At 45.3% G+C, this 26,904-nt stretch overlaps 1 pseudogene; it reads left to right on the top strand.

Annotated features, from left to right (window-relative positions):
• LOC135523956 (semaphorin-4G-like) overlaps positions 1-26,904 on the top strand; it is a 93,768-nt pseudogene that overhangs the window by 8,732 nt on the left and 58,132 nt on the right.

Below are 26,904 nucleotides of genomic sequence, written 5' to 3'. Positions count from 1 at the left end.
CATAAGAGACCACATTTACCAGGTGCCCGCCCGGTGTCCTGCGCCGAAATTGGTGCGCAAACCTCAGCTGCAAGTATTTTTCCATGGAATTCAGAGAAGAAAGCAGGCTTCCACGAACGATATATCAATGAAGAGATATGTGAAAAAACACCTTGAGGATTGATTCCAAACAACGTTTGCCATGTTTCGGTCGATATTATGGAGTTAATTCGGAAAAAGTTTGACGTTTTGGTGACTGAATTGTTGGTTCGTTTCGGTAGCCAAATGTGATGTACAAAACGGAGCGATTTCTCCTACACAAAGATGCTTTCAGAAAAAACTGAACATTTGCTATGTAACCGAGAGTCTCCTCATTGAAAACATCCGAAGCTCTTCAAAGGTAAATGATTTTATTTATTTGGTTATCTGGTTTTTGTGAAAATGTTGCGTGCTAAATGCTACTCAAAATGCTAAGCTAGCTTAGCATACTCTTACACAAATTAGTGAATAGCTATGGTTCAAAAGCATATTTTGAAAATCTGAGATGACAGTGTTGTTAAGAAAAGGCTAAGCTTTAGAGCAGGCGCATTATTTTAATTTTATTTGCGATTTTCAGAAATCGTTAACGTTGCGTTATGCTAATGAGCCTGAGGCTTTATTCACGATCCCGGATCCGGGATGGGGAGTTCCAAGATTAACCCGGAAGCCAGCTGCACCAATGTGTCGGAGGAAACAACATTCTGCACCTTCTTCACCATGCTGTCTGTGTGGGTGGACCATTTCAGTTTGTGCGTGGTGTGTATGCTGAGGAACTTAAAAAAACTCTCCACCCTCTCCACTACTGTCCCGTCAATGTAGTTAGGGGGCTCCCTCTGCTGTTTCCTGAAGTCCACGATCATCTCCTTTTGTTTTGTTGACATTGCGTAAGGTTATTTTCCTGACACCACACTCCGAGGGCCCTCACCTCCTCCCTGTAGGCCGTCTCGTCGTTGTTGGTAATCAAGCCTACCACTGTAGTGTCGTCTGCAAACTTGATGATTGAGTTGGAGGCGTGTATGGCCATGCAGTCGTGGAGAGGGCTGAGAACGCACCCTTGCGGGGACCCAGTGTTGAGGATCAGCGGGGTGGAGATGTTGTTACCTACCCTCACCACCTGGGGGCGGCCCATCAGGAAGTCCAGAATCCAGTTGCACAGGGTGGGGTCGAGACCCAGGGCCTCGAGCCTAATGACGAGTTTGGATGGTACTATGGTGTTAAATGCTGAGCTGTAATCGATGAACAGCATTCTTACATAGTTATTCCTCTTGTCCAGATGGGTTAGGGCAGTGTGCAGTGTGATGGCGATTGCGTCGTCTGTGGACCTATTGGGGCGGTAAGCAAATTGGACTGGGTCTAGGGTGTCAGGTAGGTTGGAGGTGATATGGTCCTTGCCTAGTCTCTCAAAGCACTTAATGACGACAGAAGTGAGTGCTAGTAGTCATTTAGCTCAGTTACCTTAGCTTTCTTGGGAACAGGAACAATGGTGGCCCTCTTGAAGCATGTGGGAACAGCAGACTGGGATAAGGATTAATTGAATATGTCTGTAAACACACCAGCCAGCTGGTCTGCGCATGCCCTGAGGACGCGGCCAGTGTGCCGTCTGGGTCTGCAGCCTTGCGAGGGTTAACACGTTTAAATGTTTTACTCACGTTGGCTACAGTGAAGGAGAGCCCGCAGGTTTTGGTAGCGGGCCGTGTCAGTGGCACTGTATTGTCCTCAAAGCGAGCCAAAAAATTGCGAAGTGAAAACCGGCCACCTCTTTCCTCCATTCCATTGGCCAATTTATAATAAGATGGATGACCTCCAATCACAGATTTGCTAACAACGGGACTCTCTAACTACAATATTGTCAGCTTTTCTGGAGCATGGCTTTAGGACAAGATACCCCCCATGGCTATCCAACTGTATGGATTCTCCATTCACTAAGCGGACAGGACAGTGGAGTCAGGGAAATCGAGAGGGGATTTGCCTCTCCATCAACAACAAATTATGTGCTGACTCCAGCTCAGTCAAAATCTCGATCCCATTGTTCACACGTGTTGGAATACCTGATCGTCAAATGCCAACCCTTTTACCTCCCGAGGGAGTTTTCAGCTGTTATTGTGACTAGTGTTTACCAGCAGAAGCTCAAACAGGAAGTACCCGTGACTCGCTCCTGTAAGGGATTTCCTCCTCTTCTTCCGAAGAGGAGAGGCGAAAAGGATCACAGGACCAATATGCGGCGTGGTAAGTGTCCATGGTTCCTTTTAATACGTACTGTACACATGAACAACTGACTACATAAAACAAGAAATGTGAAAACCCTAACAGTCCTATCTGGTGCAAACACAGAGACAGGAACAATCACCCACAAACACACAGTGAAACCCAGGCTACCTAAGTATGATTCTCAATCAGAGACAGCTAATGACACCTGCCTCTGATTGAGAACCATACTAGGCCGAACATAGAAATACCCAAAATATAGAACAAACAGACTGCCCACCCAACTCACGCCCTGACCATACTAAATAAAGACAAAACAAAGGAAATAAAGGTCAGAACGTGACAGCTCCATTGAGAAATGGACATCAGATCCAGAGATTATGCTACAGGACTGCTTTTCTAGCGCTGATTGGAATATTTTCAAAACTCTGAATTTTTTTAATTTTATTTTTTTTAATTTATTTTTTATTTCACCTTTATTTAACCAGGTAGGCTAGTTGAGAACAAGTTCTCATTTGCAACTGCGACCTGGCCAAGATAAAGCATAGCAGTGTGAACAGACAACACAGAATTACACATGGAGTAAACAATTAACAAGTCAATAACACAGTAGAAAAAAAGGGGAGTCTACATACATTGTGTGCAAAAGGCATGAGGTAGGCGAATAATTACAATTTTGCAGATTAACACTGGAGTGATAAATGATCAGATGGTCATGTACAGGTAGAGATACTGGTGTGCAAAAGAGCAGAAAAGTAAATAAATAAAAACAGTGTGGGGATGAGGTAGGTGAAAATGGGTGGGCTATTTACCAATAGACTATGTACAGCTGCAGCGATCGGTTAGTTTCTCAGATAGCACATGATTGAAGTTGGTGAGGGAGATAAAAGTCTCCAACTTCAGGGATTTTTGCAATTCGTTCCAGTCACAGGCAGCAGAGTACTGGAACGAAAGGCGGCCAAATGAGGTGTTGGCTTTAGGGATGATCAGTGAGATACACCTGCTGGAGCGTGTGCTACGGATGGGTGTTGCCATCGTGACCAGTGAACTGAGATAAGGCGGAGCTTTACCTAGCATGGACTTGTAGATGACCTGGAGCCAGTGGGTCTGGCGACGAATATGTAGCGAGGGCCAGCCGACTAGAGCATACAAGTCGCAGTGGTGGGTGGTATAAGGTGCTTTAGTGACAAAACGGATGTCACTGTGATAAACTGCATCCAGTTTGCTGAGTAGAGTGTTGGAGGCTATTTTGTAAATGACATCGCCAAAGTCAAGGATTGGTAGGATAGTCAGTTTCACAAGGGTATGTTTGGCAGCATGAGTGAAGGATGCTTTGTTGCGAAATAGGAAGCCGATTCTAGATTTAATTTTGGATTGGAGATGTTTAATGCGAGTCTGGAAGGAGAGTTTACAGTCTAACCAGACACCTAGGTATTTGTAGTTGTCCACATATTCTAGGTCAGAACCGTCCAGAGTAGTGATGCTAGACGGGCGGGCGGGTAGCGATCGGTTGAAGAGCATGCATTTAGTTTTACTTGCATTTAAGAGCAGTTGCAGGCCACGGAAGGAGAGTTGTATGGCATTGAAGCTCGTCTGAAGGTTTCAAAAGAATGGCCATAAGTATACAGAATGGTGTCGTCTGCGTAGAGGTGCATCAGAGAATCACCAGCACCAAGAGCGACATAATTGATGTATACAGAGAAGAGAGTCAGCCCAAGAATTGAACCCTGTGGCACCCCCATAGAGACTGCCAGAGGTCCGGACAATAGGTCCTCCGATTTGACACACTGAACTCTATCTGAGAAGTAGTTGGTGAACCAGGCTAGGCAGTCATTTGAGAAACCAAGGCTGTTGAGACAGCCAATAAGAATGTGGTGATCGACCTGGCCAAGAATTTTGAATCTGTCTATGAACATGGCTGCATAGTGTTGTCTTTTATCAATGGCGGTTATGATATCGTTTAGGACCTTGAGCGTGACTGAGGTGCATCCATGACCAGCTCGGAAACCAGATTGCATAGTGGAGAAGGTATGGTGGGATTCGAAATGGCCGGGAATCTGTTTGTTAATAACCCCTTGATACTCCCCATCCCGGATCCGGGATCGTGAATAAAGCCTCAGGCTCATTAGCATAACGCAACGTTAACGATTTTCGAAAATCGCAAATAAAATTAAAATAATGCGCCTGCTCTTAAGCTTAGCCTTTTCTTAACAACACTGTCATCTCAGATTTTCAAAATATGCTTTTGAACCATAGCAAATCACAAATTTGTGTAAGAGTATGCTAAGCTAGCTTAGCATTTTGAGTAGCATTTAGCACGCAACATTTTCACAAAAACCAGATAACCAAATAAATAAAATCATTTACCTTTGAAGAGCTTCGGATGTTTTCAATGAGGAGACTCTCAGTTACATAGCAAATGTTCAGTTTTTCCTGAAAGAATCTTTGTGTAGGAGAAATCGCTCCGTTTTGTACATCAAATTTGGCTACCGAAACGAACCGAAAATTCAGTCACCAAAACGTCAAACTTTTTCCGAATTAACTCCATAATATCGACCGAAACATGGCAAACGTTGTTTGGAATCAATCCTCAAGGTGTTTTTTCACATATCTCTTCATTGATATGCAGTTCGTGGAAGCCTGCTTTCCCCTCAGAATCGCATGGAAAAATACCAGCAGCTGAAAAAGACGCACCAATTTCGACGGAGGACACCGGGCGGACACCTGGAAAATGTACTCTCTTATGGTCAATCTTCCAATGATATGCCTAAAAATACGTCACAATGCTGCAGACACCTTGGGGAAACGACAGAAAGAGCAGGCTCATTCCTCTCGCATTCCCAGCCATATAAGGAGACAATAGAAAACGGAGCCTCAAAAATCCTGCTGGTTTCCTGGTTGCCGTTTCATCTTGGTTTTGCCTGTAGCTCCCGTTCTAGGGCACCCACATATATATCTTTGCAGTTCTGGAAAATTCAGAGTGTTTTCTTTCCAAAGCTATCAATTATATGCATAGTCGAGCATCTTTTTGTGACAAAATATCTTGTTTAAAACGGGAACGTTTTTCATCCAAAAATGAAATAGCGCCCCCAGAGTTTCAAGAGGTTAACTTGGCTTTTGAAGACCTTGGAAAGGCCGGGTGGGATAGATATAGGTCTGTAACAGTTTGGGTCTAGAGTGTGTCCCCCTTTGAAGTGGGGGATAACCGCGGCAGCTTTCCAATCTTTGGGTATCTCAGATGATACGAAAGAGGTTGACTGGCTAGTAAATTGGGTTTGCAACAATTGATGATTTTAGAAAGAGAGGGTCCAGATTGTCTAGCCCAGCTGATTTGTAGGGGTCCAGATTTTGCAGCTCTTTCAGAGCATCAGCTATCTGGATTTGGGTGAAGGAGAAATGGGGGAGGCTTTGGCAAGTTTCTGTGGAGGGGTGCAGAGCTGTTGACTGGGGTAGGGGTAGCCAGGTGGAAAGCATGGCCAGCCGTAGAAAAATACTTCTTGAAATTCTCGATTATCGTAGATTTATCAGTGTTGACAGTGTTTCCTAGCTTCCTAGCAGTGGGCAGCTGGGAGGAGGTGCTCTTATTCTCCATGGACCTTACAGTGTCCCAGAACTTTTTAGAGTTTGTGCTACAGGATGCAAATTTCGGTTTGAAAAAGCTAGCCTTTGCTTTCCTAACTGACTGTGTATGTTGGTTCCTAACTTCCCTCAAAAGTTGCATATCGTGGGGGCTATTCAATGCTAATGCAGTACGCCACAGGATGTTTTTGTGCTGGTCAAGGGCAGTCAGGTCTGGAGTGAACCAAGGGCCTACATCTTTTCTTACTTCTACATTTTTTGAATGGGGGATGCTTATTTCAGATGGTGAGGAAATCACTTTTAAAGAATAACCAGGCATCCTCTACTGACGGAATGAGGTCAATATCCTTCCAGAATACCCGGGCCGGGTCGATTAGAAAGGCCTGCTCGCTGAAGTGTTTTAGGGAGCATTTGACAGTGATGAGGGGTGGTCTTTTGTCCGCAGACCCATTACAGATGCAGGCAATGAGGCAGTGATCACTGAGATCCTGGTTGAAGACAGCAGAGGTGTATTTAGAGGGCAGGTTGATCAGGATGATATCTATGAGGGTGCCCTTGTTTAGGATTGTACCTGGTAGGTTCCATGATGATTTATGTGAGATTGAGGGCATCTAGTTTAGATTGTAGGACGGCCGGGGTGTTAAGCTTATCCCAATTTAGGTCACCTAACAGTACAAACTCTGAAGATAAATAGGGGGACGATTAATTCACATGTAATGTCCATGGCAGAGCTGTGGGCTGAGGGGGGTCTATAACAAGTGGCAACAGTGACAGACCTATTTTTAAAAGTAGAAGCTCGAACTGCTTGGGCACAGACCTGGATAGCAAGACAGAACTCTGCAAGCTGTCTCTGCAGTAGATTGCAACTCAACCCCTTTTGGCAGTTCTATCTTGGTGGAAAATGTTGTAGTTGGTGATGGAAATTTTGGTGGCCTTCCTAAGCCAGGATTCAGACACGTCTAGGACATCAGGGTTTTGACGGAGTGTGCTAAAGCAGTGAAAAAAACAAACGTACAGAAGAGGCTTCTGATGTTAACATGCATGAAACCAAGGCTTTTACAGTTACAGAAGTCAACAAATGATAGCGCTTGGGGAATAGGAGTGGAACTGGGGGCTACAAGGCCTGGGTTAACCTTTACATCACCAGAGGAACAGAGGAAGAGTAGGATAAGGGTACAGCTAAAGGCTATAAGAACTGGGCATCTGGTGCGTTGGGGACAAAGAATAAAAGAAGCAGATTTCTGGGCGTGGTGGAATAGATTCAAGGCATAATGTACAGACAAGGGTATAGTAGGATGTGAGTACAGTGGAAGTAAACCTATACATTGGGTGACGATGAGAGATGTTTCGTCTCTGGAGGCATCAGTTAACCTAGGTGAGGTCTCCGCATGTGCGTGGGGTGGGACGAAAGAGCTATAGTGCCTTGCGAAAGTATTCGGCCCCCTTGAACTTTGCGACCTTTTGCCACATTTCAGGCTTCAAACATAAATATATAAAACTGAATTTTTTTGTGAAGAATCAACAACAAGTGGGACACTTGAAGTGAAGTGGAAGTGGAACGACATTTATTGGATATTTCAAACTTTTTTAACAAATCAAAAACTGAAAAATTGGGCGTGCAAAATTATTCAGCCCCTTTACTTTCAGTGCAGCAAACTCTCTCCAGAAGTTCAGTGAGGATCTCTGAATGATCCAATGTTGACCTAAATGACTAATGATGATAAATACACTCCACCTGTGTGTAATCAAGTCTCCGTATAAATGCACCTGCACTGTGATAGTCTCAGAGGTCCGTTAAAAGCGCAGAGAGCATCATGAAGAACAAGGGACACACCAGGCAGGTCCGAGATACTGTTGTGAAGAAGTTTAAAGCCGGATTTGGATACAAAAAGATTTCCCAAGCTTTAAACATCCCAAGGAGCACTGTGCAAGCGATAATATTGAAATGGAAGGAGTATCAGACCACTGCAAATCTACCAAGACCTGGCCGTCCCTCTAAACCTTCAGCTCATACAAGGAGAAGACTGATCAGAGATGCAGCCAAGAGGCCCATGATCACTCTGGATGAACTGCAGAGATCTACAGCTGAGGTGGGAGACTCTGTCCATAGGACAACAATCAGTCGTATATTGCACAAATCTGGCCTTTATGGAAGAGTGGCAAGAAGAAAGCCATTTCTTAAAGATACCCATAAAAAGTGTTGTTTAAAGTTTGCCACACGCCACCTGGGAGACACACCAAACATGTGGAAGAAGGTGATCTGGTCAGATGAAACCAAAATTGAACTTTTTGGCAACAATGCAAAACGTTATGTTTGGTGTAAAAGCAACACAGCGCATCACCCTGAATACACCATACCCACTGTCAAACATGGTGGTGGCAGCATCATGGTTTGGGCCTGCTTTTCTTCAGCAGGGACAGGGAAGATGGTTAAAATTGATGGGAAGATGGATGGAGCCAAATACAGGACCATTCTGGAAGAAAACCTGATGGAGTCTGCAAAAGACCTGAGACTGGGACAGAAATTTGTCTTCCAACAAGAAAATGATCCAAAACATTAAGCAAAATCTACAATGGAATGGTTCAAAAATAAACATATCCAGCTGTTAGAATGGCCAAGTCAAAGTCCAGACCTGAATCCAATCGAGAATCTGTGGATAGAACTGAAAACTGCTGTTCACAAATGCTCTCCATCCAACCTCACTGAGCTCGAGCTGTTTTGCAAGGAGGAATGGGAAAAACTTTCAGTCTCTCGATGTGCAAAACTGATAGAGACATACCCCAAGCGACTTACAGCTGTAATCGCAGCAAAAGGTGGCGCTACAAAGTATTAACTTAAGGGGGCTGAATAATTTTGCACGCCCAATTTTTCAGTTTTTGATTTGTTAAAAAGTTTGAAATATCCAATAAATGTCGTTCCACTTCATGATTGTGTCCCACTTGTTGATTCTTCACAAAAAAATACAGTTTTATATCTTTATGTTTGAAGCCTGAAATGTGGCAAAAGGTCGCAAAGTTCAAGGGGGCCGAATACTTTCGCAAGGCACTGTATTTAGGCTTTTTTAGCGGGACTGAGGGATCTACTGTCAGGACCCGGTTTCGAACCTGGGTCTCCGGAATGAGAAACAGTCACTTAACCAACTGAGCCACGAATAGACAGCAGAACCCAGAAGATGAGGCAGACACAGCAGTACTTAAGACGGTGTATTTAATAAAGAAAAATCCTAAAAAACAAAAATGGCAAATCCAAAAGGTGGTAGGGAAAAAACACAAAAAGACCTCAAAAGAAACTCCCCAAAAATAAACAAAAAAAAACAAAAAAAACAGAATACCACAAGAACTTCACCCGGAAACGACAAGAGCACACAGAACACTAGGGCAGGTGCCAACATACAAACACAGAGCACAGAACTGAGGGAAACAAAGGGTTTAAATACAATCAGGGGAAACGAGACACAGGTGCAAACAATAATGGGGATCAAGGGAAAAACACAGGGACAAAAAGCACAATGGGGACATCTACTGACAAAAACCCGGAACAACCCTGGCCAAATCCTGACAGAATCCCCCCCCTAGGAACGGCTCCTGACGTTCCTACCAGCTCTCTCAGGGTGGAGGACCCTGAACTGATGAATGAGGTCAGGGTCCAGGATGTCTTTGGCAGGAACCCAGGAGCGCTCCTCAGGACCGTAGCCTTCCCAGTCCACCAGATACTGCCAGGACCGCTGCACCCGGCGGGAATCCAGTATCCGGTGGACGGTATAAGCCGACTGGCCTCCAATGACACGAGGCGGAGGGGGAGGTCTGTCTGCCGGGACAAGGGGAGAAAAAACAACAGGTTTTAACAATGACACATGAAATGTGGGATTAATCTTAAGGGATCTGGGTAAGTGTAGGCGATAAGAAACTGGGTTAACTCTCCTGGCAACCTTGAAGGGACCGATGTATTTTTGGGACAGCTTGCGAGACTCCACCCGTAGAGGTAAGTCTCTTGTGGAAAGCCAGACTCTCTGGCCGGGGCGCAGGGTAGGCCCGGGACGGCGACGTCTGTTGGCTTGTTGTTGATACCTCTGTGAGGAACGCATCAGATTAAGACGGGTCTTCCTCCACATAAGCCGACAGCGTCTGACGAACCTCAAGGCTGAAGGCACTCTGACTTCTGCCTCCTGGTCCGGGAACAATGGAGGAGCATAGCCAAACTGACACTCGTGCGGGGACATACCAGTGGAGGAGGAGCGCAAGGTGTTGTGCGCGTATTCGGCCCAAACAATAAAGGATGACCATGTGGACGGGTTGTCACGAGTCATACATCGGAGGGTGGTTTCCAGCTCTTGATTCATCCTCTCTGTTTGGCCGTTGGACTCCGGATGGTACCCTGAAGATAGACTGGCAGAAGCCCCCATGAGTTGGCAGAAGGCCTTCCAAAACCTTGAGGCGAACTGGGGACCTCTGTCAGAAACCACATCTTGAGGAATGCCGAAGACTCGGAACACATGATTAATTACCAACTCAGCCGTTTCCTTGGCAGAAGGTAACTTAGTCAGAGGGACGAACCTGGCTGCCTTTGAAAACCTGTCGATTATGACTAGGATAGTAGTATTGCCATGGGATGGAGGAAGTCCAGTAATAAAGTCCAATGAGATATGGGACCAGGGTCTGTGGGGAACAGGTAAAGGGTGAAGGAGTCCTTGAGGGCGGAGGTGAGAAGATTTGCCCTGGCAGCACACGGGACAGGCATTGACGAAAGTGGCAACGTCTTCTCTTATGGTAGGCCACCAGAACTTACGCTGGATGAACTCCAAGGTGCGACCTACGCCCGGATGACAGGTGAGGCGAGAGGAGTGCCCCCACAGAAGGACCTGAGTCCTCACTGCCTTGGGGACAAACAACCGATTGGCAGGGCCTCCTTTAGGGTCCGGTTCGCTAGCTTGAGCACGTCTCACGGTATCCTCAACTTGCCACGAGATCGGAGCCACAATCTTAGCAGCAGGAAGGACAGGCATGTCCGTGTCATCTCGAATGGCAGGAGCGTAGACTCGGGACAGGGCATCCGGTTTGAGATTCTTCGACCCGGGCCGATAGGTGAGGATAAACTGGAATCGATTGAAGAAAAGAGACCATCTAGCTTGTCTAGAGTTCAATCGCTTCGCCTGCTGGATATACTCCAGATTTTTGTGGTCCGTAAGCACTTGAAACGGGTGAGAAGCCCCCTCGAGCCAGTATCTCCATTCCTTCAATGCCATATTAACCGCTAGGAGTTCACGATCCCCCACATCGTAGTTCCTCTCAGTCGGGGTAAGCCGGTGTGAGAAGAAAGCGCACGGATGAAGCTTCTTGTCTTCACCCCTCTGAGACAGGACAGCTCCAACACCAACCTCTGATGCGTCTACCTCCACCACAAATGGTTCATCCGTAGTCGGTAGTATCAGGATGGGAGCAGAGAGGACGCGCTGCTTGAGTCCTTGGAAGGCCGTCTCAGCTTCTCTTCCCCACAAAAACCTTGCATTGCCACCTTTGGTTAAAGCTGAGAGAGGAGCTGCCACCAAACTGAAGTTCTTGATGAACTTGCGGTAAAAGTTTGTGAAGCCCAGGAAACGCTGAACATCCTTAACGGATTTGGGGGTGGGCCAATCCGCTACCGCCCCTACCTTCCTAGGGTCCATTTGGACTCGACCGGGTTCCACTACAAATCCCAGGAATTGTACTCGGGATGAATGGAATTCACATTTTTCCGGCTTAACGTACAGATGGCTGTCCAGGAGGCGTTTGAGTACTTGTCTGACATGCTTAGTGTGTTCTTGAAGGGAGCTCGAAAAGATGAGGATGTCATCCAAGTAAACGAACACAAATATGTTAAGCATATCCCTAAGCACATCGTTTATGAGCGCTTGGAACACCGCTGGGGCGTTGGTCAGGCCGAAGGGCATCACCAAGTATTCATAGTGACCAGTAGGCGTGTTGAAAGCGGTCTTCCACTCGTCACCAGGTCTGATACACACAAGATGGTATGCGTTCCGCAGGTCAAGCTTAGTGAAAACAACTGCTTCCTGGAGCAGCTCGAAGGCTGTGGCCATAAGGGGTAGCGGGTAACGGTTACGGACGGTTATGTCATTGAGTCCCCGGTAGTCGATGCAAGGACGTAATCCACCATCTTTCTTGGCCACAAAGAAAAACCCTGCTCCCGCCGGGGAGGTTGATGGACGCATGAGGCCTGCTTCCAGAGAGTCCTTGATGTAGGTATCCATAGCAGCTCGTTCGGGTGGAGATAGGGAAAAGATCCGACCCCTGGGGGCAAGTGCCCGGAAACAGGTCGATGGGGCAATCGTAAGATCTATGGGGTGGTAGCATGGTGGCCCTCTGTTTGCTAAACACCAGTTTGAGGTCATGGTAACACTCGGGAACTCGGGTCAGGTCGATGGATTCTAAAGACTCGGGAGTAGAACTCGGGAATTCTGGAAAATACAAGTAGCTTGGCACGTAGGACCCCACTGCTTGATAGTGCCCACAGACCAGTCGATGTGAGGGTTATGGCTGTGAAGCCAGGGGTATCCAAGGACGAGAGGGAACTCGGAACAGGAGATCAAATGAAAGTTCATCAATTCCTGGTGTTGTGAAACTGAAAGTCTCAAGGAGGTAGTGACAGGAGTGACAAGTCCAGATCCTAAGGGCTTCCATCCAATGTAGTAACCCTCATGGGGTCACTTAGAGGTTCAGAGGGAACGCCATTCTCTTTCGCCCAGACACCATCCATGAAGTTACCTGCGGCTCCAGAGTCTACCAAGGCTTGAAGGTGAAGCTTGTGGTTGTCCCAGGAGAGGGTGACTGGAATGAGCAGACGGGAGTTGGACGGATGGGAGGAGGTTATGTTTCCCGTTACAGTTCCCCCCGGTCTGTACGGGACAGAGCGTTTCCCTGGAGCCCGGGACACGTGGAACGGAAATGGCCCGGTTTGCCGCAATATAGACAGCGTCGCTCCTCATCCGGCGGTCTCTCTCAGCCTGGGAGATGCGTCCAATCTGCATGGGTTCCGGTGGAGCCAGCGATGATAAAGGTGGGGACTCGGAGCTGGGACTGATAGGAGCTAGAGGTCTACGGTTGAGTTCTCTCTCTCTCAGACGCTGGTCAATGCGTGAGGCCAACTTGATCAGGGACTCGAGATTGTCCGGTGGTTCCCGAGTGGCCAGTTCATCTTGGATAGTGTCGGAAAGGCCTTTCAGAAAGCACACCGTGAGCGCCTCGTTGTTCCAGCCACTCGCTGCTGCCACCGTGCGGAACTGGATGGCATAGTCCGTCACGCTGCGCCAACCTTGATGGAGAGTCAGGAGCTGTTTGGCTGAGTCAGAACCACTGCTTGGGCCTTGAAACACTCGTTTGAATTCCTCAGCAAAGGCAGAGTAGCTGGCACAGCAGGAACTATGGGCATCCCACACAGCAGTAGCCCAGGCCAGGGCTTTTTCCGACAGCAGGGTGATGATATATGCGATCTTAGACCGGTCGGTGGGAAACGACGAGGGTTGCAGCTCAAAGGAGAGAGAACATTGAGTGAGAAAGCCTTTACAAGCACTTGGATCACCTGAGAACCGTTGGGGAGGTGGAAGACGAGGTTCAGCCAGGGGGTTAACTGCCATGGGTACGTGAACCTGAGGTACTGGGACGGAAACTGTTGCCGGGGTAAGTCGATCAGATATTTGCTTAATGGAAGTCAGCATCTCCGACAGAAGATGAGAATGTCTAGCCATTAAGGCCTCTTGCTGAACCAGGGCGGCTTCGTGGCGTTGGACAGTCTCCTGGTGGTGGGACAGCGTGGCAAAAAGGTCCTGGGAACTGGCTGCCTCTGGGTTCATTTTTGGCTCTGTGTTTCTGTCAGGACCCGGTTTCGAACCTGGGTCTCCGGAATGAGAAACAGTCACTTAACCAACTGAGCCACGAATACAGACAGCAGAACCCAGAAGATGAGGCAGACACAGCAGTACTTAAGACGGTGTATTTAATAAAGAAAAATCCTAAAAAACAAAAATGGCAAATCCAAAAGGTGGTAGGGAAAAAACACAAAAAGACCTCAAAAGAAACTCACCAAAAATAAAAAAAATAAATAAAAAAAAACAGAATACCACAAGAACTTCACCCGGAAACGACAAGAGCACACAGAACACTAGGGCAGGTGCCAACATACAAACACAGAGCACAGAACTGAGGGAAACAAAGGGTTTAAATACAATCAGGGGAAACGAGACACAGGTGCAAACAATAATGGGGATCAAGGGAAAAACACAGGGACAAAAAGCACAATGGGGACATCTACTGACAAAAACCCGGAACAACCCTGGCCAAATCCTGACATCTACTGTGAAATAAAACAACAAAAACTAGCTAAGACAGCAGTAGACAAGGCATATTGACATTAGAGAGAGGCATAAAGCAATCACCCGTTTTGAACAGGAGAGCTAAGACAACAACGGGTAAATGGCGATGAATGGGCAGAGTGGGTCAGTTAGGAACATACAGGACCTGAGTTCGAGGCTGGGGCCGACAGGTAAACAAAATGAGGTACCGTGTTATTGAAACAGTCCAGGGGGCATCAGCTGTGTAGCCGAGTGGTCATAGAGTCAAAAGAGCAGCAAAAGGTGAGTCAGGTTGCTGTTCAGTAGTCACTACTACGCTAGGGGAGCAGGGGACACAGCGTTCAGAAAAGCTAGCTGGCCGGGGCTAGTAGATGGTTCTTCGGCGATATCGTAACAGAATAGCCTGTGATCGGGTGATCACGTCGGCAGTCCAGTCGTGATGGATCGGCGGGGCTCCTTGTAGACAATAAAGGGTCCAGGCCAATTGGCAAAGGAGGTATTGTAGCCCTAGAATTAGCTGGTATGTGGGCCTAGCTTGAGGCTAGCTCAAGGCTAGCTGGTGCTTGCTTCGGGACAGAGGCATTAGCCAACAGTAGCCACTTGGTTACAGCTAGCTAGCTGCGATGATCCAGAGTAATGATCCGGTGTAATGATCCAGAGTGGCAGGAATCTGGTGATATGGTAGAGAGAAGCAGTCCGATATGCTCTGATATCACGCTATGCAGACTGGACTGTTGTCCGAGCTAAGGTTGGCTGATGCCAGGGGGGAAAAGGCGAGGACCGCTAGCTGTGGCTAACAAAGACTAGTAGCTAGTTAGTTGGCTAGCTTCTGATGGAAGTTCCAGTTATAAGGAATAAAAATAGCAGATCCATACCACATTGGGTGAGGCGGGTTGCAGGAAAGTATATTAAGTTCGTAGATAGAAAGCAAGATTAAGATATATATGAAAAAGACTGGCTATTTACATGGGATAAGACACGGGATAAGACAAAGACAGATATTACACGTCCTACTGCGCTGACAGCGTGGAACAAGATCTGTAATCATGAAGTGCTTTGCAAGGCTGGTTATGGCTCACATCAACTCCATCATCCCAGATACCCTAGACCCACTCCAATTTGCATACTGCTGCAATGGATCCATAGATGACATAATCTCAATTGCACTTCATACTGCCCTCACCCATCTAGATTAGAGGAATACCTATGTGAGAATGCAGTTCAGTGACTACATCTCAGCATTCAACACCATTGTCCCCTCCAAGCTTGTTACCAAGCTTAGGACCCAGGGATGGAACACCTCCCTCTGCAACTGGATCCTGGACTTCCTGACAGGCCGACCCCAGGTGGTGAGAGTAGGCAACATCACCTTAGCCACACTGACCCTCAACACTGGGGGCCCCACAGGGATTTGTGCATAATCCCCTTGCTGTACTCCCCGTTTACTCATGACTGCGTGGCCACGCCCCACTCCAACACCATCATCAAGTCTGCTGATGACACAACATGGTAGACCTGGTCACCGGCGACAATGAGAAAGCCTACAGGAAGGAGGTCAGTGACCTGGCAGTCTGGTGCCAGGACAATAACTTCTCCCTCAACGTCAACGTCACCAAGGAGCTGATCGTGGACTACAGGCGAACGCGCTCCTATTCACATCGACGGGATTGCAGGGGAGTGGGCTTGAAAGCTTCAAGTTCCTCGGTTACAAATCACTAAGGTCTTAAAATGGAACACACACGCGCACAGTTGTCAAAAAGGCGCGACAGCGTCTCTTCCCCCTTGGGGAGTTGAAAAGGTTTGGCATGGGCCCTCAGATCCTCAAAAAGTTCTATAACTGTCCCATTGAGAGCCTTTTGACTGGCCATATCACTGCTTGGTATGGCAACAGCACTGCCCCCAATCGCATGGCGCTACAGAGGGTGTTGCGGACATCCCAGTACATCACTGGGGCTGAGCTCCCTGCCATCCAATATCTTTATATCAGGTAGTGTGAAAGGAAGGCCCAGAAAATGGTTAGACTCCAGCCACCCAAGCCATAGACTGTTCTCTCTGCTTCCGCACTGCAAACGGTACCGGTGCGTCAAGTCTGACACCAACAGGCTCCTGAACAACTTCTATCTCCAAGCCATAAGACTGCTAAATAGCTAACAAAATAACTAGACAGAATATTTTTAGTTGACCTTTATAATTATTAGTATTTTTTTCTCTATGCATACACACAGCTGTTTATTCAAATGACTGGCACACAGCTCAGACACCCATGCATACCCCACAAGACATGCAACAAGTCCAGAACAGACTGGAAACCGGACAGTACTACACAGAGCCATGACAACATGGAACTCCATTTCACATCATGTGACTCATGCAAGCAATAAAATCAGGTACAAAACAGATACAACTACACCTTATGGAACAACGCAGACAGTGAAGAGACACAAACACTCTCCCCATCTTAGCTACCATTGCATCAATATGTTTTGACCATGACAGTTGCCAATCCAGGGTTATACCAAGCAGTTTAGTCTCCTCAACCTGCTCAATTTCCACATTATTCAGTAAAATATTTAGTTGCAGTTTAGGGTTTAGTGAATGATTTATCCCAAATACAATGCTTTTAGTTTTTTAAATATTTAGTACTATCGTATTTCTAGCCACCAATTCTAAAACGGACTGCAGTTCTTTGTTAACTGTTGCAGTGATTTCACTTGATGTGGTAGCTGATGTGAATAATGTTGAGTCATCGGCATACTGTACATAGATACATAAGCTGTACTCAGTGCCAGTGGCAGGTCATTAGGAAAGATTGAAAAAATTAAAGGGCCTAGACAACTGCCCTGGCGAATGCCTGACTCTACCTGGATTATGTTGGAGAGGCTAACGTCCCACCAGGCCAACATCCGGTGAAACTGCAGAGAGCTAACATTCTAAATACACCATTTGTTATAGTAAACATTCTTGTAAATACATGTATCCTACATCATTTAAAAGATGAATGTCTTATTAATCCAGCCGCTGTGTCAGATTTCAAAAAGCCGTTACTGTGAAAGCAAACATGCCATTTTCTGAGGACGGCGCCACGCACACACAAGTATTACTAGCATTTTCCAACCAACCATTAGCGTCATGAAAGTCAGAAATAACAATTAAATAAATTGCTTACCATTGAAGATCTTCCTCTGGTGGCAATGCCAAGTGTCCTAACTACACAGTGAATGTTCGTTTTGTTTGATAAAATCCATTTTTATAGCCTAACACGAAACATTTGTAAACTGCTTGCGTCATAATTTCCGTCTCATTCAACTTTGGACGATGCTTCGTGGTAATTACACACACTAAACACATTTTTATCCAGTCATGGTTGGTTTCATTGCAATCCTCTGGTTGTTACTAACACAACCATACTTGATGGTTCTTTTCCCGGGACGTATTGACCGAAACAAACCGATTTGAAGACACCAATCAATGACATCATTGCGCACCAATGGTAGGACCGGTCTATCATTGATTGACTGTATTCTGGACCAATGACCACGGATCATCTTGAAATCTAGCTTGGAAGATAGCCAATGAGCTGAGGTAAACAGCAATATGTAATGGTTATACGTTTGAAGACCAGCCTTTGTCGTAAACTCTGGCATTGCAAATCCTACTTGACGGAGCCACGGGTGTTGTGCATAGCAGTACATATTCAATAGCATTTTCAACAAGTTTCTATATTTAAAATATGGCGAATAAATCAGGAAAAGCTAAAACAAAGTCTAGGTATACAGATTTAACCCAAATTATAGAGGAAATAGATAGATATGTCGTCAGGCGTGTGTTAGAATAGCATTTATGTATTTTTTTATATAGATCTTTCCTTCAAAATGTATCACTGTACCAATTCGGCCACTTGGGTACATTTGGTTACATTTGTATGGGACAGCTGGGTGACTTCATGCTCAATGTCATTTAGCTCGCTCATTTTTTAAGATATCTGTCCAGAACTTTGCTCAGCTATTGTTGCCATCTTATGTTCTTCATTCAAATCAACCCCAGCATCCTATCTGTATGTTTGGCTGTTCCCGGTCATTTTAAAGATGATGCAGCAAAAATACAAAACAGAAAATGTATGTTTATTTCCTTGTATTTTCTTCTACCAGATCTATTGTGTTATAGTCTCCTACATTCAATTCACATTTCCACAATATTCAGGGTGTTTCCTTTCCAATGATACCAAGAATATGCATATCCTTGCCTCCGGGCTTGAGCTACCGGCAGTTAGATTAGGGTATGTCTTTAGGCGGAAATTTAGAAGAAGGGGGGTACCCCAAAGAAGTTAAGAACACCTTCTGTGTTCTGTTAGACAGGTAACTCTCAATCCACAATATAGCAGGGAATGTAAACCCATAACAGCAGATTATGATTGATAATGTCAACAGCTGCACTGAAGTCGCACAAAACAGCTCTCACAAGCTTATTATTGTCTTCATATATGGTACTGCTACTCTGTTTATCATATATCCTGATGCCTAGTCCCCTTTATATATATATCTTATGTGTTTTTCTTATTTCTCATTTTTATTTCTTATGTTTTTTTTTGTTCTACCCTACATGATTACAGCATTGTTGGGGTTAGAGCTTTAAAGAAAAGCATTTCACTGTACTTGTGCATGTGACATTAAAACTTGAAGCTCTGTATACAGTTCTTTAGATTTATCCAGAATATAATGTCAGATTATTTTAGACACAATCCTCATTTCATGCTACTTTGCCTTGGTCCATTTGAAGTGTGCTTTCTCGGGGTGGATATGGTCTCTATGTTTAGAACAAAGGAATTTCATTCATCCATCCTCATTCATTGGATAAAGCTCTTCAGTTTCGGTTATTTCATACTTGCGTAACAAGTGTCCAACAGCAGTGATAGCATAACTCTTTTCCCTCTGCTTTGTGGGTCACAAAAAGTAGATCAACCCAATCACTTGAGAGAATAGATTAATACACACTATTGTAAAACTAAACAGCTCAAGTGAGAACAAGACAAGAGACACAGTCATAACTGTGGCTTTGATCAAGTCTAATCACAATCACCTGTGTCAGTTGGCCAAAATTACAGAGCAGCCAATCGGGAAACAGAAACACTTAACAGAACAATTAAACAAAAGTACATACAACTGGCAGATGTGGCGATTAGTGCTGGTGTGATAGTATCCCAGAGAGAATCCCAGAGAGGACAAGATAAAAGATGGTTGTTCTACCCCTGAACAAGTCAGTTATCCAACTGTTCCTAGGCTGTTATTGGAAATACGAATTTGTTCTTTAACTGACATGCCTAGTTAAATAACCAGAAAAGTGTAAAATCAAGTCAAAATATATTTTATATTTGAGATATTTCAAAGGAGCCACCTTTTGCGCTGATGACAGCTTTGCACATTCTTGGCATCCTCTCAACCAGCTTCATGAGGTAGTCACCTGGAAAGCATTTCAATTAACAGGTGTGCCTTGTTAAAAGTTCATTTGTGGAATTTCTTTCTTTCTTAATGAGTTTGAGCCAATGAGTTGTGTTGTGACAAGGTAGGGGTGGTATACAGAAGACAGCCCTATTTAATAAAATACCAAGTCCATATTATGGCAAGAACAGCAAGAAACGACAGTCCATCATCCATCATTACTTTAAGGTCAGTCAATCCCAAAAAAAGTTAAAAGTTTCTTCAATTGCAGTCGCAAAAACCATCAAGCGCTATGATGAAACTGCCTTTCATGAGGAACGCCACAGGAAAGGATGACCCAGAGTTACCTCTGCTACAGAGGATAAATTCATTAGTTACCAGCCTCAGAAATTGCAGCCCAAATAAATGCTTCACAGAGTACAAGTAACAGACACATTTCAACATCAACTGTTCAGAGGAGACTGCATGAATCAGGCCTTAATGGTCAAATTGCTGCAATGAAACCACTACTACGGACACCAATAAGACGAAGAGACTTGCTTGGGCCAAGAAACATTAGCAATGGACATTAGAATGGTGGAAATCTGTCCTTTGATCTGATGAGTCCAAATGTGAGATTTTTGGTTCCAACCGTCTTGTCTTTGTGAGACACAGAGTAGGCGAACGGATGATCTCTGCATGTGTGGTTCCCACCGTGAAGCATGGAGGAGGAGGTGTGATGCTGTGGGGGTGACACTGTCAGTGATTTATTTGGAATTCAAGGCACACTTAACCAGCATGGCTACGACAGCATTCTGCAGCAATACGCCATCCCATCTGGTTTGCACTTAGTGGGACTATCATCTGTTTTTCTACAGAACAATGACTCAACACACCTCCAGGCTGTGTAAGGGCTATTTTACCAAGAAGGAGAGTGATGGAGTGCTGCATCAGATGACCTGGCCTCGACAATCACCCGACCTCAACCGAATTGAGATGGTTTGGGATGAGTTGGACAGCAGAGTCAAGGAAAAGCAGCCAACAAGTGCTCAGCATATGTAGGAACTCCTTCAAGACTGTTGGAAAAGCATTCCAGGTGAATCTGATTGAAAGAATGCCAAGAGTGTGTAAAGCTGTCATCAAGGCAAAGGGTGGCTAGTTTGAAGAATCTCAAATCTAAAATATATTTTGATTTGTTTTACACTTTTTTAGTAAAAATAAAGAAAAACGCTTCTGATGCTGCAAACAGAAGTTGGCACATCGACAGTACCGATTTCACCATAGTCCTTTGGAGCTTGTGGGGGTCGTAGAGCAAAACAGAGATCACCATTGTGTTCGTGGGAGTCTCATCGTTTCATAGACTGGGCAAACCGTTTGGATGCTTCAGACGTTTTCGTGAGAATACCCATTTTTTTTTCGGGATTTCTCATGGTCTGATAAATGTTGTGGTTTGAGACACAGCCCATGCAAATGAATTGACAGATTTTGCTGGAGATGTTTTTGTTATGTTAATTAATACACTCTAGGGGGTTAATATGTCATTTTGAAGAAACTCTAGAAACTCTACCAAATTATGGGTATAGTAGAGAAAATGCTTATTTGCTGGGGTTTTTAAGCTTTTAGTATTAGGTGATATTATATTTTCATAGCTACAGTAAAGCAAGGATTATATGAGACACTTGGGTAATATGAGCGTATTCCTTGGCCATCTGTAGAAATGTCAGGCTGGATAATATCTTTCATATCATTATGTCTTGCCTGACAGATGGCCATATCCAGAGAGACTATAACTCCATTTTATATCTTTTCACATCCCGTAGGCCATCAATCAATATAACTGGGCTTTCTGAACAGGGAGGCAACTGAGGTAAATTTGTGGGAAACTAGTCAGAGACTCTCATGGGAAGTAGCCTACAACAGCAGTGCTAAAAAAGTTACATGCAACCGAGCTTCTACAGATAAAACCCTTCAAAATATTTTCAGTCCATGTCAACAGTTAATACATTTAAAATATTCGAGCAAAAAATACATGTCAAAAGATGTTTTGGTCAGATTTGAGCAATTTTACCAAGCGTTTCAGAGGACATCCTTCTCGTGCTTTGTGTTCTACCCTTTCTAATTGTTCATGCGTGTTTTTATCCAGGCGTGACATGGCTCAGGCAGAAGTGTTTATCTTTCCATGTGCAGTTTCCATGTTGTCGTCACGGTGATGACAGATAGGCGGTCATCGCCCGGGCCACATTCCACACGCAACCCCATCGACCCAATATAGTGTCAGATGGGTGAGATGCTGGTGTGTTTACACTGTAGGTTGGGGAGGAGAACATGATTCATGTTAGAGGCCTTTGATCAGTGACAGAGCACAAGAGTGCGGCCAACCAGGCGGAGACTGATCTGATGGCATCGGGCCTAATCACTAGATTAGCCATCAGATAGCCTACCCTGCCAAGCCTAGCCCCCCAACACACACTGCTAATTAGGAAGTGGAGAAGTGGAACCATGTTCCAGAATATTTGAGAAAACAACAATTCTTCTTCATCATCAAATTTTGTAATTGGTGTTTTATGTAATGCATCTTGACTCATTTTGTGTGTACTTATAGGGCCTAAGCTAATGTGGGGTGACCTATGGTGGAAACAGTGTGATTATGCAAAAATTCAAACAGGCTCAGGAAATGTACACACACACACACACACACACACACACACACACACACACACACACACACACACACACACACACACACAAACACACACACACACACAGACTCATCTACAACGACGAGACGGCCTACAGGGAGGAGGTGAGGGACCTCGGAGTGTGGTGCCAGGAAAATAACCTCACACTCAACGTCAACAAAACAAAGGAGATGATCGTGGACTTCAGGAAACAGCAGAGGGAGCAACCCCCTATCCACATCGACGGGACAGTAGTGGAGAGGGTAGTAAGTTTTAAGTGCCTCGACATACACATCACGGACAAACTGAATTGTTCCACCCACACAGACAGCTCTGTGAAGAAGGCGCAGCAGCGCCTCTTCAACCTCAGGAGGCTGAAGAAATTTGGCTTGTCACCAAAAGCACTCACAAAACTTCTACAGATGCACAATCGGGAGCATCCTGTCGGGCTGTATCACCGCCTGGTACGGCAACTGCTCCGCCCACAACCGTAAGGCTCTCCAGAGGATAGTGAGGTCTGCACAACGCATCACCAGGTGCAAACTACCTGCCCTCCAGGACACCTACACCACCCGATGTCACAGGAAGGCCATGGAGATCATCAAGGACAACAACCACCCGAGCCACTGCCTGTGCACCCCGCTATCATCCAGAAGGCGAGGTCAGTACAGGTGCATCAAAGCTGGGACCGAGAGACTGAAAAACAGCTTCTATCTCAAGGCCATCAGACTGTTAAACAGCCATCACTAACATTGAGTGGCTGCTACCAACATACTGACTCAACTCCACTTGCCACTTTAAACAATGCCACTTAATATAATGTTTACGTACCCTACATTACTCATCTCATATATATATACTGTACTATATACCATCTACTGCATCTTGCTATCTTTATGTAATACATGTATCACTAACTACTTTATACAAAGCCACTTTTACATACCCTACATTACTCATCTCATTACTCATCATACATTACATACCCTACATTACTCATAAATCTGGACCCCTACAAATCAGCCGGGCTAGACAATCTGGACCCTTTCTTTCGAAAATGATCTGCCGAAATTGTTGCCACCCCTATTACTAGTCTGTTCACCCTCTCTTTCGTGTCATCTGAGATTCCCAAAGATTGGAAAGCAGCTGCGGTCATCCCCCTCTTCAAAGGGGGGGACACTCTTGACCCAAACTGCTACAGACCTATACCTATCCTACCCTGCCTTTCTAAGGTCTTCGAAACCCAAGTCAACAAACAGATTACTGACCATTTCGAGTCTCACCATACCTTCTCTGCTATGCAATCTGGTTTCAGAGCTGGTCATAGGTGCACCTCAGCCATGTTCAAGGTCCTAAACGATATCTTAACCGCCATCGATAAGAAACATTACTGTGCAGCCGTATTCATTGATCTGGCCAGGGCTTTCGACTCTGTCAATCACCACATCCTCATCGGCAGACTCGACAGCCTTGGTTTCTCAGATGCTTGCCTCGCCTGGTTCACCAACTACTTCTCTGATAGAGTTCAGTGTGTCAAATTGGAGGGTCTGCTGTCCGGACCTCTGGCCGTCTCTATGGGGGTGCCACAGGGTTCAATTCTTGGACCGACTCTCTTCTCTGTATACATCAATGATGTCGCTCTTGCTGCTGGTGAGTCTCTGATCCACCTCTACGCAGACGACACAATTCTGTATACATCTGGCCCTGCTTTGGACACTGTGTTAACAACCTCCAGACAAGCTTAAATGCCATACAACTCTCCTTCCGTGGCCTACAATTGCTCTTAAATACAAGTAAAACTAAATGCATGCTCTTCAACCGATCGCTGCCTGCACGCCTGTCCAACATCACTACTCTGGACGGCTCTGACTTAGAATACGTGGACAACTACAAATACCTAGGTTTCTGGTTAGACTGTAAACTCTCTTTCCAGACCCACATCAACCATCTCCAATCCAAAGTTACATCTAGAATTGGCTTCCTATTTTGCAACAACGCATCCTTCACTCATGCTGCCAAACATACCCTTGTAAAGCTGACCATCCTACCAAGTGGCCTCCAATACCCTACTCAGCAAATTGGATGCAGTCTATCACAGTGCAATCCATTTTGTCACCAAAGCCCCATATACTACCCACCATTGCGACCTGTACGCTCTCGTTGGCTGGCCCTCGCTTCATACTCGTCGGCTAACCCACTGGCTCCATGTCATCTACAAGACCCTGCTAGGTAAAGTCCCCCCTTATCTCAGCTCGCTGGTCACCATAGCATCACCCACCTGTAGCACGCGCTCCAGCAGGTATATCTCTCAGGTCACCCCCAAAACCAATTATTTCTTTGGCCGCCTCTCCTTCCAGTTCTCTGCTGCCAATGACTGGAACGAACTACAAAAATCTCTGAAACTGGAAACACTTATCTCCCTCACCAGCTTTAAGCACCAACTGTCAGAGCAGCTCACAGATTACTGCACCAGTACATAGCCCACCTATAATTTAGCCCAAACAACTACCTCTTTCCCTTCTGTATTTATTTTATTTATTTATTTATTTTGCTCCTTTGCCCCCATTATTTTTATTTCTCCTTTGCACATTATTCCACTGCAAATCTACCATTCCAGTGTTTTACTTGCTATATTGTATTTACTTTGCCACCATGGCCTTTTTTTGCCTTTACCTCCCTTATCTCACCCTAATTTGCTCACGTCGCATATAGACTTGTTAATACTGTATTATTGACTGTATGTTTGTTTTACTCCATGTGTAACTCTGTGTCGTTGTATGTGTCGAACTGCTTTGCTTTATCTTGGCCAGGTCGCAATTGTAAATGAGAACTTGTTTTCAACTTGCCTACCTGGTTAAATAGAGGTGAAATAAAAAATAAATAAAAACATCTCATATGTATATACTGTACTCTATACCATCTACTGCATCTTGCCTATGCCGTTCAGCCATCACTCATTCATATATTTTTATGTACATATTCTTCATCCCTTTACACTTGTGTGTGTAAGGTAGTTGTTGTGAAATTGTTAGGTCGTTACTCGTTGGTTATTACTGCATTGTCGGAACTAGAAGCACAGGTATTTCGCTACACTCGCATTAACATCTGCTAATCATGTGTATGTGACAAATAATATTTGATTTGATCTAAACAATGACATCTACAGTGTGGGATACTATCTGTTTTTCTTCTTTTTCTGTGCAGAGTGAGCCTTCCAACAGACAGAGGATGACCTAGAAGCCACCACTGCTGAGCCCAACAGAGGATAATATCACTTGTGTGTGTAAGCAACAAAGGTGTGTGACAGCTGACAGGGCTCCACCTGCACCCAGGTCATCCTGGCAAACATGGGGGACCACGTCACACTTCAGCCCCCCTTCCTACAGCTGCTCCTCTGTAGCCTGTCAGGGGTATGGGGGTTCCCCTTCGGCCCTGTTCTTGACGTCACCCCCAGGACCACGGTGCTCTACCAAGGTAAGACTAGACCAAGGCTCCAGGTTGCTGTACACTAGACCAGGAGTTTGTCCTAGAAAAGTGACTACACCTGACCTAAGGAAAACTCTGGGACCGAGTTATAGGCTGTGGCATAGGAGTTTTTTTCTGGTCAGGCCATATGGCCTGAAAAAACTCCTGGCTGTACTTATAGAATGTCTACGATATACTAGTATCCCACTCACTGTGCTGGTTCAATACAAAGGCTGCTCCAACTCCCTCCTGTTCACTTTAAACAAGTGGCACAGTTTTAGAAGTTGGCCCCGAAGACAGCCACCCCCTACTTCCAGGGAGTTGTTAATCCTCTCTCTCAAGTCCTGTCCTAGTTCACTTAGTTCACCATGCAGCTCTAATGAAACAATAGAGAATAGACAGAAGCTCTCATCGCCCATAAAAGAGGAACCCTCTACGGTGGAGCCCTGTCCAGTGGCTGTGTTGAAAATGAAGTAGTGCTGAATAGATGATTGTACGAAGAAGGGTTGGGGTACGTTATTTATACACATCAGCCCCCCCCCCCACACACACACACACTCCTCCATATCAGCTCAGCCTCTCTTTCTCTACTGCAGCAGAAGCTACTGCAGAGGGATCAGCCATCCCTGGCAGGCTCTTCAGACAACTATACTGTACCTGGCTGCTGTCAGCTCTCCAATCCTCTCCACTCCTGTCTTGAGAGGAGGAATATTATTAACAGGCGAGGGGAGTGACGAGAGCCGGGTGCTTCGCCTGCCTGCACTGTGGTGCAGTCACAAAACCAGACTATTGCCGTGGAAAGAGATGGTTAGAGATAAGAGATAGACAGGGTGTTTAAATGGGCATTTTACTCAAAAGTCTTTGCTAGCTATGTTGCTCCTCACCGGATGTAGTATTGAAATCATGTATGCTAAATGGGATATATATTATATTATATATTATGATGTGTAATTCACATGCAATGCTTGAGCACAACAGAGAAATTAGGTGAAACCACTGAAATGTAGGATGTCACTGGGTTCCCCATTCAGGGTAAATGGATTTCAGATAGTGTGATGCAGAAGTATCAGTGAGTTCCTATGGGAACCATGTTAATGTCATGTTCATTTTTGTTCAGAAAGCCTCTACTGCTAATTTGGAACACTCTTTTATTATAGAAGTGTGTGGCACAGAGTCGGTCTATCTTATTTTTCTCCTTATCCT

This window comes from Oncorhynchus masou, chromosome 31 (assembly GCF_036934945.1).
Source record: "Oncorhynchus masou masou isolate Uvic2021 chromosome 31, UVic_Omas_1.1, whole genome shotgun sequence".
Lineage (NCBI taxonomy): Eukaryota > Metazoa > Chordata > Actinopteri > Salmoniformes > Salmonidae > Oncorhynchus > Oncorhynchus masou.
The sequence above is the reverse complement of the archived record's forward strand: the minus strand, read 5'-3'. Positions and strand labels throughout refer to the sequence as shown.